The sequence below is a fragment of the Salmo salar genome, unplaced genomic scaffold (assembly GCF_965601325.2).
Source record: "Salmo salar unplaced genomic scaffold, fSalSal1 ptg000586l, whole genome shotgun sequence".
NCBI classification, from domain to species: Eukaryota; Metazoa; Chordata; class Actinopteri; order Salmoniformes; family Salmonidae; genus Salmo; species Salmo salar.
The window spans coordinates 300,001-306,371 of record NW_027675426.1 but is presented as its reverse complement, the minus strand read 5'-3'; the positions used below and the strand labels follow the sequence as shown (position 1 = coordinate 306,371).

Sequence of the window (6,371 nt, the reverse complement as noted above, 5' to 3'; positions counted from 1 at the left end):
TCCTTACACCAGCATGTAGAATCCTGACATCCCTTTATACCACAGGCTGGACAATCCATGTCCTTACACCAGCATGTAGAATCCTGACATCCCTTTATACCACAGGCTGGACAATCCATGTCCTTACACCAGCATGTAGAATCCTGACATCCCTTTATACCACAGGCTGGACAATCCATGTCCTTACACCAGCATGTAGAATCCTGACATCCCTTTATACCACAGGCTGGGCAATCCATGTCCTTACACCAGCATGTAGAATCCTGACATCCCTTTATACACACAGGCTGGACAATCCATGTCCTTACACCAGCATGTAGAATCCTGACATCCCTTTATACCACAGGCTGGACAATCCATGTCCTTACACCAGCATGTAGAATCCTGACATCCCTTTATACCACAGGCTGGACAATCCATGCTCCTTACACCAGCATGTAGAATCCTGACATCCCTTTATACCACAGGCTGGGCAATCCATGTCCTTACACCAGCATGTAGAATCCTGACATCCCTTTATACCACAGGCTGGACAATCCATGTCCTTACACCAGCATGTAGAATCCTGACATCCCCTTTATACCACAGGCTGGACAATCCATGTCCTTACACCAGCATGTAGAATCCTGACATCCCTTTATACCACAGGCTGGACAATCCATGTCCTTACACCAGCATGTAGAATCCTGACATCCTTTATACCACAGGCTGGACAATCCATGTCCTTACACCAGCATGTAGAATCCTGACATCCCTTTATACCACAGGCTGGACAATCCATGTCCTTACACCAGCATGTAGAATCCTGACATCCCTTTATACCACAGGCTGGACAATCCATGTCCTTACACCAGCATGTAGAATCCTGACATCCCTTTATACCACAGGCTGGACAATCCATGTCCTTACACCAGCATGTAGAATCCTGACATCCCTTTATACCACAGGCTGGACAATCCATGTCCTTACACCAGCATGTAGAATCCTGGCTATCCCTTTATACCACAGGCTGGGCAATCCATGTCCTTACACCAGCATGTAGAAGAAGCCTGATTTCCCACCTTGCCACAGTGGAAGCATGTGACTTGATTTTCCCGTCTCTGATTTTCAGTTGAAACTCTGAGCACTTTTCCTTTTTGTGATCAACTTTTTATTTATTATAAAGGAACACAGACAAGAACAAAAAGCAGCAGGAATGGTTATACAGCTAGAGACACAATACTGTTAAAATATATATCAGAACAAATAGCAGCAGGAATGGTTATACAGCTAGAGACACAATACTGTTAATATATATATCAGAACTAATAGCAGCAGGAATGAGTTATACAGCTAGAGCACAATACTGTTAAAATATATATCAGAACTAATAGCAGCAGGAATGGTTATACAGCTAGAGACACAATACTGTTAAAATATATATCAGAACTAATAGCAGCAGGAATGGTTATACAGCTAGAGACACAATACTGTTAATATATATATCAGAATAAATATCAGCAGGAATGGTTATACAGCTAGAGACACAATACTGTTAATATATATATCAGAACTAATAGCAGCAGGAATGGTTATACAGCTAGAGACACAATACTGTTAATATATATATCAGAATAAATATCAGCAGGAATGGTTATACAGCTAGAGACACAATACTGTTAATATATATATCAGAACTAATAGCAGCAGGAATGGTTATACAGCTAGAGACACAATACTGTTAATATATATATCAGAACTAATAGCAGCAGGAATGGTTATACAGCTAGAGACACAATACTGTTAATATATATATAAGTATAATATGTAAACCAGGTATTGCAGGTAAAAACAATTATAATTAACCACATATACAATCACTCACCTGAGCTGCATCAACCCCTCCTGGGACCACCCCAACCCACCCTCCATCCCCTCCTGGGACCACCCCAACCCACCCTCCATCCTCTCCTGGGACCACCCCAACCCACCCTCCAACCCCTCCTGGTACCACCCCAACCCACCCTCCCAACCCCTCCTGGGACCACCCCAACCCACCCTCCATCCCCTCCTGGGACCACCCCAACCCACCCTCCTACACCTCCTGGGACCAACCCAACCCACCCTCCAACACCTCCTGGGACAGATTTTGACTCATATTGACTGATAAGACTGAGCTATTTAAAAACACTTTTTCAACATTTCAAGATAGCAGTTAGTTCAGTTTGATCTTATTAAAGACAGCTGTATCATTTTTTTATTCATTTTGACATATTGTTTGGGACCACTTTTTTTGCTCTGTTTGAAGGCTGTCAGCTTCTTCTCAGGAAGAGAATCCCTTAGCCTTTCGACTAATTTTGGGTTAGTTCGACTCATTTTGGGTTAGTTCTCTCAAGAAGAACTAACCCATCTCAACATGACAGAAAGTAAGACAGGAGAACCTATTTCAACATGACGGAGAGTAAGACAGGAGAACCTATTTCAACATGACGGAGAGTAAGTCAGGAGTCCCTGACCTTATCTTCTCTCAAGAAGATGTCTGGTAGGCCCATTTAAATACCTTTTTTGGACATTTCAAGAGCCGTCCGCCAGTCCGGAGCCGCCAGAGCCGCCCGCCAGTCCAGAGCCGCCCGCCAGTCCGGAGCTGCCCGCCAGTCCAGAGCCGCCCGCCAGTCCAGAGCCGCCAGAGCCGCCCGCCAGTCCAGAGCCACCTAAGTGGGCGAAGCCTAGGGTGGAGCGGAGTCCACGTCCCGAACCTAAGCCACCTCCAGTATAGGTGGGTTGGGGAGGGGGGGTGTAGCACTAGTGCCGTCGTTGACGGCAGCCACCCTCCCTTCCCTCCCTTTTTGTTTAGGGGGTATTTGGGTTTTGTTTTTGTTCTTGTTTTGGGGGGGATTTTGGTTTTTCTTTTTAGGTGCATTCTGGGGTCTGCACCTTTAGGGGGGGTACTGTCACGTCCTGACCAGCAGAGGGAGTAATTGTATTATATTTGGTCAGGACGTGGCAGAGGGGTATTTGTTTCATATGGTTCGGGTTGTGTGTGTTATTTAAGGGGTGTTTGATTTATGTAGTCTGGGGTTTAAGTTTTGTTCTAGTGTTGGTGTCACGTCCTGACCAGCAGATGGAGCTATTGTTTTAGTTTTGGGGTCAGGACGTGGCAGTTTTGTGTATGAGAATGTTTGTATTGTTGATTGGGACTTCCAATTGAAGGCAGGTGTGTTGAGTTGCCGTTGATTGGAAGTCCTATATAGGTGTGTGTGTTTTTCTTTGGGGTTGTGGGTGGTTGTTCTTGCACTGCGTTTTTGTATGCCTGTAAGACTGTCCCTGTTGTGTTTATTGTTTTTTCAGCGGATGCTTTACTCGTTTTTTTTAAATTAAAATATGAGCATCCATATTCCCGCTGCGCCTTGGTCCTCCTTTCAACAGCACGAAGGATTTTGTGACAGAACCACCCACCAAAGGACCAAGCAGCAGAAGAGGAGGAAGCCACTGGAGAAAAAAATGGAGGAATGGACCTGGCAGGACGAAAGACAATTCTGGGAGGACAAGTTAAGGGAGCTAAGGGAACCTGAGAGGCAGCCCCAAGATTTTTTTTTGGGGGGGGCACACGAGTAGTTTGGCCAGGCCAGGGAAGAGCCGTAAGCCAGCTACCCGTGACTACAGGGAGGTGCGTATGAGGTGGAGGGCGCCATGTTACGCTGAGGTACGCACCATCTCGCCTATACGGACGCACAGCCCAGTCCGCCCGGTACCAGCGCCCCGCAGGTGCCAGGGCAAGGTGAGCATCGAGCGGAAGGGGTGAAGCCAACCCTGCACTCAAGACCACCAGTGCGCCCTTTCGGTCCGGTGTTTCCCGCTAGACGCACTAGCATGGAGGTGCGTGTCTCCAGGCTGGCACGTCCAGTACCAGCCCCACGCATCAGGAGTCTAGTGCGTCAGCCCAGTCTCGCCAGGCGTAAGTCGCCAGAGCTGCCCGCAAGTCAACAGTCACCAGAGCTGCCCGCCAGTCAACAGTCACCAGAGCTGCCCGCCAGTCAACAGTCACCAGAGCTGCCCGCAAGTCAACAGTCACCAGAGCTGCCCGCCAGTCAACAGTCGCCAGAGCTGCCCGCCAGTCAACAGTCGCCAGAGCTGCCCGCCAGTCAACAGTCACCAGAGCTGCCCGCCAGTCGTACGTCGCCAGAGCTGCCCGCCAGTCGTACGTCGCCAGAGCTGCCCGCCAGTCGTACGTCACCAGAGCTGCCCGCCAGTCGTACGTCACCAGAGCTGCCCGCCAGTCAGGAGTCACCAGAGCTGCCCGCTAGTCAGGAGCCGCCAGAGCCGCCCGCTAGTCAGAAGCTGCCAGAGCCGACTGCCCGGTTCTGCCAGAGTGGCCCGACTGCCCGGTTCTGCCAGAGTGGCCCGACTGCCCGGTTCTGCCAGAGTGGCCAGACTGCCCGGTTCTGCCAGAGTGGCCCGACTGCCCGGTTCTGCCAGAGGTGTCCGCCTGCCCGGATCTGTCAGGGTGCCCTGCCTGCCCTCCGGCCCAGCCCGAGTGGCCCTCCTGTCCTCCGGCCCAGCCCGAGTGGCCCTCCTGTCCTCCGGCCCAGCCCGACTGGCCCTCCTGCCCCCCGGCCCAGCCCGAGTGGCCCTCCTGCCCCCCGGCCCAGCCCGAGTGGCCCTCCTGCCCTCCGGCCCAGCCCGAGTGGCCCTCCTGCCCTCCGGCCCAGCCCGAGTGGCCCTCCTGTCCTCCGGCCCAGCCCGAGTGGCCCTCCTGTCCTCCGGCCCAGCCCGAGTGGTCCTCCTGTCCTCCGGCCCAGCCCGAGTGGCCCGCATGTCTTCCGACCCAGCCCGAGTGGTCGGTCTGCCAGGGTCAGCCCGAGTGGCCCGTCTGCAGCTATCGGCGCCACCAAAGTGGGCGACGCCGAAGGTGGAGCGAGGTCCACGTCCTGCACCTGAGCCACCTCCAGGATAGGTGGGTTGGGGAGGGAGGGTGTAGCACAGTGCCGTCGGTGACAGCAGCCACCCCCCTTCCCTCCCTTATTGTTTAGGGGTTATTGTTTATGGGTTTTTTGTTGGTGTTTTCTGTTGGTAGGTGCATTCCGGGGTCTGCACCTTTAGGGGGGGGGGGGTACTGTCACGTCCTGACCAGCAGATGGAGCTATTGTTTTAGTTTTGGGGTCAGGACGTGGCAGTTTTGTGTATGAGAATGTTTGTATTGTTGATTGGGACTTCCAATTGAAGGCAGGTGTGTTGAGTTGCCTTTGATTGGAAGTCCTATATAGGTGTGTGTGTTTTTCTTTGGGGTTGTGGGTGGTTGTTCTTGCACTGCGTTTTTGTATGCCTGTAAGACTGTCCCTGTTGTGTTTATTGTTTTTTCAGTGGATGCTTTACTCCTTTTTTAAAAATTAAAATATGAGCATCCATATTCCCGCTGCGCCTTGGTCCTCCTTTCAACAGCACGATGGATTTTGTGACAGTTGGTTTTCTATGGTTTATCTAGTTGTTCTGTTTCTTTGTTAGTCTGTGTGGCTCCCGATCAGGAACAGCTGTATGTCGTTGTTCCTGATTGGGAGTCATATATTAGGAGTGTGTTTTCACCTGGGGTTTGTGGGTTGTTGATTTTGCACTGCTGTATGTAAGTCCAAAAAATGACAAACCGACAGACAGGCTTTCTTGTTTTCCGTGTTCATTTTATTCTAATTAAATAGAAGAATGAGCATTCCCATCTGCGTTTTGTCATCCATTCACCACGACAGCCATTACAACATGAGACAGGGAGAAGCAATGTAAAATCAATAATGAAATTGTTTCCACAATTAACATGCTTTTTCTTGTTTCAAGTATGTTTTATTATGAAAAGTACAATATAACCATATATACTTGTACAACTATGGAGCGTATGTCCACATATAATTGTACAATTTGTTTTTCCAACATAAAAGACAAGAAATGATCACATTGGTATTTTAACAGTGTTATTGTAAGAGTTTAAATGTTTAAACAGAGGATACATCTAAAACAGGATAAAACAAGTGCAGTATGTTGTGAGAATGTTACTTTAACGTCGACTCATAACGTCACACTATAACTTCATGGGAGTCTTGTGGAAAGACTGCATGTTGTTTTGGGTGGATTGAGTGACGTCTTCATCAACATTTTGCAGAATATTCCGGTAATATTTTCACCTCTTGTCGGCTGCAGACATTCATAAGGAGTTCCAGTAGTTTATTTGTCATTTGCAGGTATTAAAAGTAATACATACATTGTAATTCCTTGTTGGCGCTCTCTCACATACAGGACAGTACATACCAGAGGAGGCTGCTGAGGGGAGGACGGCTCATAATAATGTCTGGAACAGAGTGAATGAAATGGAACACATGGAAACCACGTGTTTGATACCATTCCACTTA

The 6,371-nt window shown here is 49.0% G+C and overlaps 1 long non-coding RNA gene across 1 annotated transcript in view; it reads right to left on the bottom strand.

The window, feature by feature from the left end:
• Positions 1 to 5,630: 5,630 nt before the first annotated feature.
• LOC145876373 (uncharacterized) overlaps positions 5,631 to 6,371 on the bottom strand; it is a 2,038-nt gene continuing 1,297 nt past the window's right edge. The window contains exon 2 of the long non-coding RNA XR_014391521.1: positions 5,631 to 6,371. This exon is cut by the window's right edge and continues 706 nt beyond it. This is a non-coding gene — a long non-coding RNA (uncharacterized LOC145876373).